The sequence below is a fragment of the Lupinus angustifolius genome, chromosome LG14 (assembly GCF_001865875.1).
Source record: "Lupinus angustifolius cultivar Tanjil chromosome LG14, LupAngTanjil_v1.0, whole genome shotgun sequence".
NCBI lineage: Eukaryota > Viridiplantae > Streptophyta > Magnoliopsida > Fabales > Fabaceae > Lupinus > Lupinus angustifolius.
This window is the reverse complement of record NC_032022.1, coordinates 10,850,893-10,865,480: the sequence shown is the minus strand read 5'-3', so window position 1 is coordinate 10,865,480 and position 14,588 is coordinate 10,850,893. Positions and strand designations below refer to the sequence as shown.

The window sequence follows — 14,588 nt, the reverse complement described above, 5'->3', positions numbered from 1 at the left end:
AAATATGAAGCATTATATCAACGACTTGAACTCATCTTCGATACTAAAAAATGAAGAGAGAAAATAATTTTTAAATTTTAAATTTTTATTAAAAAACATCTTAAAATTATATATGTTAAAACTTATTTTTCGTCTTATATGACAATCTCATCACGTAATAGAGATGATCTAAATTATATTAATATCCTCTATTATTTATATACCAAAAAGACATCATCTAATCCACCGTGCATGAGACTTTCATCTCGCACGGCTCCTAAGTGATAAAAGAAAGAAGAACTCATCTTCTTTCTTTTTTGATTACCTTCCTCGCGTATGTATAAGACCGAATCCATTCGATTTTGAATTTTCAAAAGGATTACTAATCCTTAACTTTTCGAGGAATCCTTCATCAGTGGTTGTGAATGACCGATTTTTCTCAATCTTTATGACGGAACCGAGGTAGAAAGGTAAATAATAATAGATTAACACCTACTGTACAAGGAAGTGTGTTATTCTATGTGACATTTTTTTTAATTGGTTAGAAAATATATATTTAAGTTTAAAATTTAATAATAAAGTAATTGATAACCCATCAGAGAAAATGACATATGAAGTAGTATACTTTTTGGGATAAAATATATGATCCATTTTTAATTGGGTATATAAAGTACTAGTTATCATCATTTAGTTTAGGACTAATTTCTCCTAACATAAAAGATGTAGTTTATCAATTCTTCAAACTATATGAAATTAGTTCAGATAAACAAGTTACATAAATACATTTTGGTAGCCCATTATATTCTAATTTATAGTCTTGTTGAAACTTATATAATAAGGACAAGGAAATGTTTAAATAATGAGAGAAACTGTAAACAAAGGTAGATTGAAAATAAGGTAATTATAAAACATTACGTTTTAAGATTAATTCCACTACGCGTATGTATATTATTTTTATGTATATAAATACAAAAGAGATCATAAAAAATTAAATAAAATATTCAATTTCATATGTAATACCTAATTTTCGAACTAAAATATTAAAAATATTTTATAAAGAAAGATTCACTCGTGAAATTAAAGAAAAATAAAAATTAAAGAAAGATTAAATTAACAAATATTAAAAAAAAGTATGGAACTAAAATTGACACTTTATTATTAAAGGGTCAATTCAAAACCTAAAACTACAAGTGGAAGAATATTTTACTAAGGTTCAGCACAAGTACAAGACAACCTAAGATGGTAAACAATTAAAGCGTAAATCTAAAGCTTTAAGCACCACGTGATAGAAGCATTTGGAGATAGTCTTGGATTCTTGTGACAAATGAACTAGGATTCTATCTAGTACAGAAGAAAGAAGAAAGTTTTTTTTTTTTCTCTATTATTTTTCAGTAACAAAAATATTATTTCATTGTACATAAAATAGTGAAATAAGTGACACACCTTATTTTTTTTGTTTTTATTTAATATTTGCTTACTCATGACAAGTAGCACGGTGACTCCATCATAACTCATAAGCCAAACTTTAACTTACCTGAACCTCAACCATGCATTATTATGTAGCAGAAAAATAAGGTATTTAAGTTTGATCCTTAAAAATAATAACGTAATATCCATGCATGGTGTGGGTTACATGAAACTAGGTTTAAATTAAAGCAACATACCTGGCGATTATATCTGCAATCCAATCAAAGTTCCATAGGCACTACCTTCCACAGTTTCACTTCTATTTTGCTACCTTAATTTTTGGGATGAGGATCATATATCTCCATTTATATTCCATTTGGTGTTCCAAGCCAATAAAAAAATTTATATATTTAAAAAAATTATAAAAACAAAAATTAATATTTTAATATTATTTCATGAAGTTTGATTGGTTTATGACATGAAAATCGAAAAATCTATGACTTGGTCAGTTTTTGGATCCATGCGTTCATGGTGGGTCCTCTCAGATACTTATTTTTTTTTTATTTTCATTTCAAATATCTTTTTAAGGCTAATGTTAACATACACATGTTCCTCGAGGCTAATTTATTAGATGCTCAATGTCGGAGTTAAAAAATATTTATATTAATACACAAGAAATATGTTGTCTCATTCTCCTTAAAAAAATATTGACTCATAAAATAAAATAAAATAAAATAAAAGTAACATTTATATATATGTACATGTACACACGTGGTATGCATGCATGTGTTTGATATATTTAACTAGAGAAGTTAAAGTACGATTATATGAGGATGATAATCTTAAAATAATCATCTATATGACTAGATCTGCAAAAATGATTTTATAATATAAGCTAATTACTAAACAAACTTAAATTACAAAAACTTATTTTGCAGAAATCACAAAAAATAAGCTCTACCAAACATGTACTAAGTACATTGTGTCCTAAAGATGGACTCATATATCATGAAAGAGAGGGGTTGGAAAAAGCAGACTTTAATAAGCTTTTGGTTTTAGAAGTTAAGTATTCTTTGGTTTAAAGGTCTTACAGAAAAAAAATGATCAATTTCAATCTTTAAATTTGTAAACTTTTGGTTTCAATTTCAATCTTTGTTAAATGATGTTGCAGCTAACAAGTTACCACATCAACCATGACCCATGTACAAATTTCATATAAAAAATGTCGTGTGCCATTAAAGAACTAACCTTTTTATTTAAAAAAGTTAATACATTTTTATTCCTTCAAAATTTAATGTCTTTTGGTATTAATACCTAATTTCCTTCTGAATAGTTCCCATCTTTAATTTTCAAAATGTTTGCTTTTATTTATAGCTTCACCCTTGAGTTATAGGAAGTTAGAGAATCTCTACCGATCAATTTATATATGTATTTTTTACGCAATAAAACTTTTGTATTTATTGTTATAATTAGAATATATTTGTTGTATTTGATGTATTTTATATTATATTTTGTGTGTATTTATGATAATATTTAGTTTAAGGTGAGAGATGTGGTTAATTAATGTGTTGGTGGTGGTTAATTAAGATTATATGTTTTTTTTGTAAAAATTAAATAATGTGAAGGGCAAAATAGGAAGTGAAAATTACACTATGCTAGAAGTTACACCATGTTTTGCCTTTATATATAATTAGCATGTTGACAGACACTATCGTGCATGCGAACCCACTTTCGTATAATTTATAATGTGTAGTTTGTATGTCATAAATGTCAAATATAATATTTTGCGTTAAATATTTGTAATCTACAATTGAATTTATTCGGTTGGTGTTAAATTGAACATTTATGTTCTACATTAAGAACTGATAGTCATAAGAAGAAGAAATAGTTAACTAAATAATATGGAACATATATTAGGTGGAGAAGAATATTGAGTTATATATGATTTTTTTGGTAAAAATTAGAAAATAGTGAGGACAAAATATGGAGAACCATGGTGGGTGTTTATTTTAGGTTTTCCCTTCATAAGTATATAGATATAGATATATAAGAGAATATGAATCCAAAAGATAGAAAGAAGAAGAGAGAAATTGTTTGCTATTGTAAAAATAAAAGCACAAGTAGGTTATGAGAATCAAATTAGAATAAGAATAATAGTTATTCTTGTAGAGAAAAAATAAATATTATTCCTAACTTACGAGAATGTGTAATAAATTATAAAATAATGTGTAAAGTCTAAATAAAAGTAAATTTGAGATGCTATTAATATTTGGATAGTGTACCTAAAAATTAAATGTCATGGTTAGTTATTGTTTAATGATTGTTTCTGTCCAAATCTTTGTTATTTCTTTATTTCTATTTCCTAGCTTCATGACCAGAAGTTCTGACCAATTTTGTAAGTTGTTATAGACAATTTTGCCGGAAGTATCTTGAAATTTCCATACTAGATTCAAACTAAAAATTTGTCTCTGAATAAGAGAAGTTACATACACTATACACTATAATATGGTTAGGTCTTAGAATGAGTTTAGGTTCAAAAATTAGACTCGACCAATATTTAAGGTCAGATAAAGACTAAACATGACCCGTTCTGACCTTCTCATGGTCATTTACTCATTATATTCAAAAATGTGTATAGAGTAATGACATTTTTTTAGTCGAAAGTATCATTGATTTTCTAATTTTCATCATATATATATACATATACATGATTAATAATATATATATATATATATATATATCATTTTATATGTCAAATTACATATTCTTAATAATAAATATCATTAAGAAGACTTTATCTAAAATGAATATGTATTATATTTAATTGAGTCTAAAGTCAAGTTTAAAGGCTGACTTATCGATATTTAGAGTCGGGTTAGCTTCAAGTTTAAGGTCAAATTCAGATTAAAAAAATGATTTAACCAATATTTAAGATCAAGTGAAAAATAAACCTTAACCCATCCTAACTCGACTCTTAATGATAGCCCTAACAAGATTGGTAGATGGAAAACAAATGTTAAGACTTTATTCTAAATTATTCACACTGATGAATGGTCAATATGCAACATCTGGAGTACATATTACATAATAAAATATCATACTTTATTGCCTCACATGTCATAACACACCCCAATGAAGAAACTCGTCTATGATTATATCATGTCTCCTCATACATGAACAAAATTTTGTAAAGGGGGATAGAAAGAGTAGATAGGTTTATTATTTTATATGATATTTTTATATGATTAGGTTAAAGGTATTATTCAAGGGCCCTTGCCAGGTTTCTTTGTATGATTTGGGTTGGGTCCCGCTTCATCATAATCCAGCACAAATTGATGGTCCAATAGCTTCCTCGAGTTTATCTTGATGCCATCCTTCATTAAGTATCAAAATGAAAAGTACTTCTTAGTTAAAAGAACAAGACCCAGACGAATTCAGTTTTGAAGAGGAAGGAAATTAATGGGAAGACTTTAGGATCATATTACAAGTATATTTTATGGATCTAAAGTCTTTAATTTTTATTTTTTTCTCCTTCAAAATTAAACTTACAGATATACCCGTACCAATATTAGTAGACATATCTATTTTAGTCTCAATATAGCTATATCAATATTTATCACAAGTAGTACCCCATTCATTAAAAGTGTAGGATGTCCAGGGCAAATTAAACTATAAATGAAACTATTAAGAAGAATCATAATTCTATCTATAGATATGATTTACCATATAATATTGAATCCAAGCATGAGATGAGAGACACCCGGAGCGCTCCCCGTAAAGAACCCCGAAGAGAACCTTGGAGAGAACCCTAGAGAGAACCATGGAGAGAACATCAGAGAAAACACTGGAAACCAATTAACTGGAAGGAAATGAATGAGAAGACTTCAGAGTCATATTACAAGTATATTTCATGGTTCAAGTGTACCTTATGCTAGTGTGGTTGGCAGTCTCACGTATGTCATGGTGTGCACTAGACCAAATATTGCACATGCAATAAGTGTGGTAAGCAGATATATGGCAAATCCTGGTAAAGTTCTCTGGAAGGCTGTGAAGTGGATTATGCGCTACCTAAAGGTATCACAAATATAGTGCTTTCGTATGGTAAAGTCGAAGATGTCGGAAACAAGATTACTTGATATGTTGACTCGTATTATGCTAGAGATCTAGATAAGTGAAGATCGCTCACCGGATATGTCTTTACACTGTGTGGTTGTACTATTAGTTGGAAAGTAACACTACAATCAATTGTTGCTTTGTCTACAACTGAGGCAGAATACACCGCAGTAACAATAGCTGTAAAGGAAGCCATTTTGGAGAAATGTCTAATTGAAGAGTTGGGTATACAACTCGAAGAAACAACCATCTATTGTGATAGTCAAAGTGCTATACATCTGACAAAGAATCCAATGTATCATGAAACAACTAAGCATATTGATGTTCAGATGCACTTTATTATAGACATATTGGAGAGGTGAGTTGTTAGAATGGAGAAAATACCCACTGCAGATAATCCGGCGTACATGATGATGAACCCAGTTCCAACTACCAAGTTCAGACATTGTCTGGACTTGATTAATGTTCAGAATCTCTAGTGAGCATGAAGAAGAGTAGCAGGAGAATAACTATGATAGTCTTTTAGCCAAGTTGGAGATTTATTGAATATTGGCTAAAAGAAAAAAAATGATGAAAAGACTTTCTTGAGTCAAGCAAAAAAGAAGTATCTAAAGATCATCTTGAAGAAAGAGATAATTTCTAGCCAAGTACAAAGAAGTGGCTATGGTGAAACCAACATTAATGCACTTTTCCCTTTGGCCACATAATCTTCAAGAGCTTTGACTATAAATAGGAGTGTTCCATGCCATTGTAAGACACACCAAATACTTAGCTTAGTGCATATTCTCTCCTCTTGTTCTCTTGTTCTAATTATGTGAGAACTACTTGAGTGAGAGTGAAATTGGGTGTACTTGAGTTTTGGGAAGTGAGTGAAACACTTGTAGTTCTCTTTTATCATAGTGAAATAATCTTTGTTGCTCTTCAGTTGTGGATGTAGGCAAACTGCCGAACCACATTAAATACTCGATGTTATTTTCTCTATTATATTTTCTCCATGGGTCTTCCGCTCCAACAAGGAGAGTTCTTCACGACTCTCCTGCCCCAACCAACCCCCGGCCCTGGAGAGTGACCCAGAATCCAGCATAGGAGACATAACTATTTTAGAATAATAGAACAATCAATGATGGAGAGGAGTGGAGAGTTTCTGAAAATTTCAACACTTTCTACATTACAAATTTCCCAGAGGATTTTACCACCAGTGATCTTTGGAGATCTTTTAAAAAGTATGGAAGAATTCGAGATACTTTCATCCCATCTAAACTTGACAGAAATGCCCAGAGGTTTGCCTTCTTAAGATTTGAGAATGTTAAAAATGCAAATGTTCTTGAATGGGAATTGGACAATACTTGGATAAACAATAAAAATATTTTCGCCAATATTCCAAGATTTAATAGAGACAAGCTCTCAAGATATCGTAAGGTCACCGATGAGGAGGCAAAGGTAACTCACAATAATTGGAAATTCATAGATTCTAGGAGCTTTGCTCAAGTTCTTAGAGGAGGTGGTAACGAAATGAATCCCGATGTGAGCACTAGTGAGATGAATTGTCGTCCAAAGGATCCCTCAATGGGTATGGAAAATTGGAAGGGTCTTAAGTTTACTGTGGATGAAAAAGAAGTGGAATGGCTGTCCAAATGTCTAGTTGGACGCACGTCAGACCATGAGAAGGCTAGGATGATACCTACCTTATTGAAGTATGAAGGAATAATTACTGTTTTTGTGCACCCTATGGGTGGAAGTATGGTCCTTTTAGCACCTATAGAAGGATAAGTGATTCAGGAGGTTGTGCAAGCTGCAAAGGACTATTTTAATAACTGGTTCTTGTCTTTAACCTCGTGGTCTGAAGAAATGGTGGCTGACTACATATTAGCTTGGATAATTACTAGTCTAGCTGATATGGGAAAAAAGGATCATGAAATGTGTATTGCGGTTAGAGGGAGTCAGTTGTTGATGAAGATCATCTCAATTAATATACGAGGTTTAGGAGGGAGATTGAAGAAGAATGTGATTAGAGATTTGGTTTGCAAATATAAACCGAATTTCATTTGCATTCAAGAAACTAAACTTCACGATATTGTTAGGCATTTGTGCTCATCTCTATGGTGTGGTGATAATTTCGACTGGGCCTGTAAACTGTCTGTAGGTAACTTTGGAGGCATTCTGAGTATTTGGAACAATGACTCTTTCATTGCTAAGGATATCTCTTATGGGACAAATTTTGTTCTAGTGAAAGATAAATGGACTTTGCATAATGTGTCTTCTTATATTATGAATGTATATTGTTTGTGTAATTTGGCGAGAAAGCGGAAGTTTTGGGATGAAGCTAAGAGTACTTCTATGGGTCATCATGATAGTTTGTGGTGTCTAGTTGGTGACTTTAACTCAATTCTTAAGCTAGAGGAAAGAAAAGGTATTAATGGACGCGGCTATAGTAGGGATTGTGAGGAGTTTAACCAATTTACCCTTGGCATGGAGCTGTTTGATTTACCTCTCTCTGGAAAGAAGTTTACTTGGCATCTTTCCAATGGGAAGACTATGAGCAGGATTGACAGATTTCTAGTGAACGATGGATGGTTGACCAAATGGGGCAATCTTGTTCAATTGGCTCTTCCAAGGACTTTCTCATATCACTATCCAATTCTTTTCAAGACTGATTCTTCTGATTGGGGCCCTAATCCTTTCCGTACAAATAACTGTTGGCTTTCCGATCATAGATTTGGTCAATTTGTCGTTGATGAATGGAAGAAATTAGAGTTCAGTGGAAGAGGATCTTTTGTTTTTAAGGAGAAATTAAAGCATCTTAAAGTGGTCTTAAAGTGTTGGAATAAAGAGCAATTTGGTATGTTGGATACACAAATTGAAGACAAGATGGTGGCTTTTAATCTTGTTGATGCCAAAGGTAGCACATGTAGTCTTACAAAGAATGATGCCATGGCTAGACTGTCCGATACTGCTGAGTTGTGGCGTCTTTCTAGACAAAAGGATAATCTTCTTTGGCAGAAATCCAGACAAAGATGGATTCGTGAAGGTGACTCTAACTCTAAGTTTTTTTCCATTTGTCTATTAACAAAAAATGGAGTTCTAAGAAAATCACTTGTTTGGATATTGATGGGGAATGGATTGAAGACCCAATTACAGTTAAAAACTACATTGCAACATTCTTTGAGGCTAAGTTTGACGAGAACTATCAGAGCAAACCTTCTCTTGATGGTATTGATTTTAATTGTTTGTCAGGTGAGAATAATGTTTTCTTAACTGCAAAATTTGAGGCTAAAGAGATCAAGGAAGCCATTTGGAGTTGTGAGGGTGATAAAAGTCCTGGACCTGATGGTTATAATTTTACCTTCTTCAAAAAGTTCTGGGATTGTCTTAAGGACGACTTGATCAACTTGGTGGATGACTTCTATAGGTACGGGAATCTTCCTCAAGGATGCAATGCATCGTTTATTGTTCTTATTCCAAAGAACAAAATTCCCCAGGGCCTCAATGATTTTTGTCCAATTTCCCTCATTGATTGCATCCAAATGATTATCTCCAAGCTTCTTGCTGCTAGAATTAAAAAGGTGATCTACTTACTTGGTTATTTTTGATTGTTAGTCTGCATTCATCAAAGGTAGATTCATAATGGATGGAGTGGTGGTGGTAAATGAGGTTGTTGAGCAAGCTAGGAAGAAGAAGAAATGAGATTGCTTTATTCTTAAAGTGGACTTTGAAAAGGCGTATGACTCAATGAACTGAGAGTTTCTCCTTTATATGATGGAGAGGTTGGATTTTTGTCTTAAATGGAGGATGTGGATAAAAAATTTGCTTCAGGTGAATTCTGTATCTATCTTGGTTAACGGGAGCCCTACTAAAGAATTTTATATGGCTAGAGGATTGAGGCAAGGTGATCATTTAGCCCATTTTCTCTTCCTTATTGTTGCTGAAGGTCTAAGTGGCATCATCAGAATGGCAGTGACAAAGAAAATTTACTCTGGGTATAAGGTTGGAAAGGATGCAGTGTTTATCTCCCACCTTCAATGTGCAGATGACACCCTTCTAATCGGAGAGAATTCTGAGCATAATGTAATGGTACTGAAAAGTATCCTTAAATGTTTTGAATTGGCGTCTAGGCTAAAAATTAACTTCCATAAAAGTTGTTTCATAGGTCTAAACTCGAGTTGTGACTTCATCTTGAAGGCGGTGGATAAATTGTTTTGTGTTGTTGGTTCAGTCCCTTTCAAATTCTTAGGAATCCCAGTTAGGGCAAATCCTAAAAAAGCTCTCCACTTGGTCTCCTATCATTGATTCTTTCCACAAAAAAACTTTCTCTTTGGAAGTATAAGTTCATCTCCTTTGGTGGCAGGGTTACTCTTCTTAAATTGGTACTATGTTCCTTACCTATCTACTTCTTTTCTTTTTATAATTTCTGTTATAAATAGGATTGAAAAAATCCAAAGACATTTTCTATGGGGGAAGGGGAAGAGAGAAAATGGATTCATTGGGTGAGGTGGGAGAAAGTGTGTTGGCCTAGAGGAAGGTGGTATTGGGATAAAGAATTTATTTTTGTTTAACCTATCTTTATTAGGTAAATGGAGATGGAGATGGAGATAGTTATTTGAGGGAGACTCTCTTTGGGTGAAAATCTTAAAGTCGAAGTATGGAGATGAGTTTTTAAGGTGTACAAAGGTAGGTGATTTCGAATGCTTTAGGAGGGGCTCTTCTTGATGGAGAGAATTAGGGAATCTGAGTCAGAATAGGGAAGGAATTGGATGTGGGTGGGTAAATGGTGGTATTCATAAGACTCTAGGTTGTGGCTCTACTGTTAAATTTTGGACTGATTTATGGGTGGGGGGTGATACCCTCAAAAACAAATTCTAGATTGTTTCAATTGGCTTTGGATAAAGAGGCATTTGTTGCTTCATTGGGTACATGGAATGACGGGGTTTGGACATGGAACTTGAGATGAAGAAGGTATTTGTTCATTACGGAGGAAGATGAATTTGCAAAACTCCTTAGACAACTACATGGCTTAAGGCCTAAACATCACATTGATGACTCTTGGTCTTGGATTCACGATACTAATGGAAAATACTCGGTCAGAAATGCTTATCAAACTCTACAAAAAGTTGAAGGAAGCAGTGGTATTGCTTTCTTCAAAAGACTTTGGGATTGTAACGCCCCGACAAAGATGAAGTGTCTAGTATGGAAAATTGCTTTGGATGGGTTACCAACTAAGGTGAACCTTGCTCGTAGAGGTGGGCTATCTTCTCCAGACACCCTTCTTTGCTCTCTTTGTGGTGAGGTGGAGGAATCTACTAGTCATTTATTTCTTTTCGTGTTCTGTGGCATATTTGGTTTAGCAAAAGTTTTAATTTTGCTTGGGCTCCCTTCTATTATTCATAATAATGTCATGCCTATGTTCTCTATCCATGAAAAAGCTATTTGGCTGGAGAACAATAAACAAAATTAGTGGGTGGCTCTTTGGTTTGTGACAATTTGGACTTTGTGGCACATTAAGAACAAAGTCATTTTTGAGCACAAGAAGTTCCAAATAGATAATATGATGGGACTTATTTTTATTCATTCTTAGAGTCTTCTCAATTTAGTTTTCCTATTTTCTCTTTTTCACTAATAGATTGGGTGAGACACCCATCATATTGTCTTTCTCTTTGTTGATGTAGGGATTTCGTGGATATGAATACCATTTGTTCTCCTAATTATTTTTCCCTAAATAAATAAAGTTTTTATTTCCAATCAAAAAAAATTTTACCATATAATATTACGACGAAACTTGATCTATATTACTGACAATGCCTAGTGGGAAAACTTTATGTTGTTGTATTGGCTTATAATATAAGGTCCATTATTAAACCATTTTAAAACAAAGAGAAAGATGGAAAGGTACCTTGTAAAGTAAGTGATGAGTTAGACTAGGATCCATGCTTTCCCTGAAGCCTTATGGCAAGCCTAAAAGTAAAAGAATTTTTTTTTCTTGCATTTCATCAATAACAAATTAGGTGTATGCAAAATTTTATTCACTAATATAAAGTACTTGCTCACCTAAAGATAAAGGAATGAGGAGGACCAAGAGCATAGCTAGAAGGAAAGTGTTGATTTTGGGTGCCATGGCAAGTATGCAAATAAGTATGTAAGTTTTGTTTCCTCTTGTAGCTATACTGGAACTAAGACCATGACCTTGGACATGGCTTGGCATGGAAGAGAAACAAGGAGCATCCCCTTTTAAATTAAGCAACAAGAGAACTATTGTAATGGTGTACCCCACCCAATAGCAACATAGTGATGATGAAATACAATAACTTTTAGGCTTTAGCCCACACAAACCTAAGTCAACTGCACTATTTTATATGACTTCTATTATTAATATTGTATCAATAAAAGAGAAATAAGCCATTGTTTGCATGTGGACATTCCTAAGGTTTCCTTGCATGGCTCAAAATCAGTTAGTCACTTATAGCTTTTACACCTTTTCTTAAGTCAACCTAACTACTACTTTAGTTTTTCTATTTTCATGATCAGTAAGTTGCACCAATTGGCAATAATTTATGGTATGTGCTTGTCAATTTTTAATCCCATGTTGATATATGGTTCATATTGTAGGGACAAATCTTTCTCACATTTAAAATAGTGCTAAACAAACACATAACACTTTACATCTAAATAGTTGTTACTTGTTAGTATCAAATTATACATCGTCCAATCTCATTTTCTACTTGCTCCAATTCTATCACCTCACACATGTAATGTAAGATCAACATGCTACCTTGAAAAATATTTAGTATTAGGTAAATAAGAGTTTGGTTTGCAAAAAATATTTTTTATTTTTATTTTCTGTTTTCATTAATGATTACAAGTATGCTACCAGCTAATTGCTCTCTATATTAAGGGTGCTAAAATTACACCCTTAATATAGCTATAACTTTTGATTTGGTGCAACTTAATGATCTTATGTATAAAAAACCTTATCACCATTTCGATTCCCATAGATTAAGGAAATAAAGTTACATCATGACTAAGAAGTAGCAACTATATCTTTTGGTTAGTGATGAAATGAACAATTTCAAAGGATGTGTACGCTCCTTAGTTTTAATAGTATAACCCACATTCATATGTAGTGAAAGCTGCTAAAACCTTCTCATAGATGTTAATTCTTTCCGTGGTACATGTTACCACTTTATTGAATGGTGCTTCTGTTAGAATTTCTGACAATTTATGGGTCACAAATATAATTCTATAATTGTCTTATGGTCATTATTTAATTAGCCAAAATATAAAATGATCCACAAGAATTAATTTGGTGGATAAGGGCATATGTGTCATGAAATATTACAAGTGTATATACCTTTGGACAATTTCTGATTTGATGAAGGGACTGAATCAGAATTATTGCAATTAAAGTAGTAACCACTATGAGGTTACTTTTATGGGTTATGGTCCCCATTTGTAGAGCAATGGGTTTTGTTGAGTAGGCTGATGAGAATAAAGGGAATTGTGAAGAGTTATCATATATAAGATAACACTCCATCAAAATTCCATAAGGTAACTAAGGCAAGAGTCTCACATCAAGATTCACTCTCACCATAAGGCACTCTCTCAAGCTCAAGGCTTTCTCATTCCCCTCTAGAGAAGCATAAGGAAAACCATTCAACGCTCTTACATCTGAAATATCATCGCACCCTCATACCTTCGAGATTCAGAAATGGCTCAACAATGTATGTTCTTCTTCTTCACCATGAAATCTATTGGGGTTTCTTCGGTTTGGGTCATGGTCGTTCCATAAGGGTTTATGTATGGGCATAAACATTAGGTTATCGGAACGAAACCATGACCATAAGGACTTCCGCATTCAATCTAAGGATTATGGTCGGAGAAATTCTCTAACAAGTGGTATCACAGCCACCCCAATTTGATTCATGTGTGAAATTAGGTTTTCGTGTTCTTCCCCAAAATTAGGATTAATTTAGGGTTTTGATGTTTTGTTCATGACATGGATCGATTAGGATAAAATATTGATGTTTTCCATGTATATATGTGTTGATTCGGAATGAATCAATGTTTTTCTGGTGTTTTGTTAAGTTTTTGGGGTTGATTTTTCGAAGAACAGTGATGCAGAAATCGCACTGTTCGTCTTCTGTCATAGTGCTCTCGCCCAAGCAAGAGTGGCTCGCCCAAGCGAGAACTAAACAGAAACATTGGCTTTTATTGCGCTTAAGCGAGAAGATCCTCGCCCAAGCAACAGCTCGCCCAAGCGAGTGTATGAGCGACATAAGGCTCGCTCAAGCGAGAGCCAAACATAAGCATTGACTTCTATTGCGCTCAAGCGAGAGTACCTCGCCCAAGCGAGAGTGTACCTCGCCCAAGCGAGAGTACGATAAAGTTTATGGGGCTTTGGTATCATTGTGCATTGGTTTTAATTGTTATTTGGTTGTCCATTAAGGTTGTCTGTTATTTCAAGTGAGCCAATTGAAGTGAAATGTCGCCAAAGTGACATCTATCATGGATATAACTCATAAAAAATATTAGATGTAAGTGTGTATGATTATTCATGCGAGTATTAGCTGGCCCAAAGGAAAGTTAATATTTGGTCGAAGATCGTACACACCTGTGATGATAAACATGTTATAATTCTAAAGTTTTTTTTTAAACATGGACTGATGAATCAATCCAAAGAGGGATTCGTCAGTTGACATGCCTTATTATAAGTGTTTGATCATTACAACAAGAGTACCACTTGTAGTTAATATCACTGTCCAAAGACTTGATATTAATGGTGCACTAGGTATCTTGATTTGGACATATCATTGTTTAAAGCACATTGATAATTTATATTGTGAGCATATTTTAATTCTTTGTCTTTTGGTTGAATCAGCTACGTCAATTGCTTCTATATCTGCGAATTTGAATTCGGTTATGGTCCTTAATGGTGAAAAATTTAAGGACTAGAAAGAGAACATGGAAATTGTTCTTGGCTGCATCGATATGGACTATGCATTAAGGGTAGAGCAACCCCCTTCTCCTTTGGAATCCAGTGCCTCTGAAGAGAGGAAGGATTATGAGAAGTGGGATCGCTCTAATCGCATGAGTCTAAT

General features: G+C 33.3%; 1 pseudogene; it reads right to left on the bottom strand.

Annotated features, from left to right (window-relative positions):
- Positions 4,387-11,685, bottom strand: LOC109326539 (annotated as a pseudogene).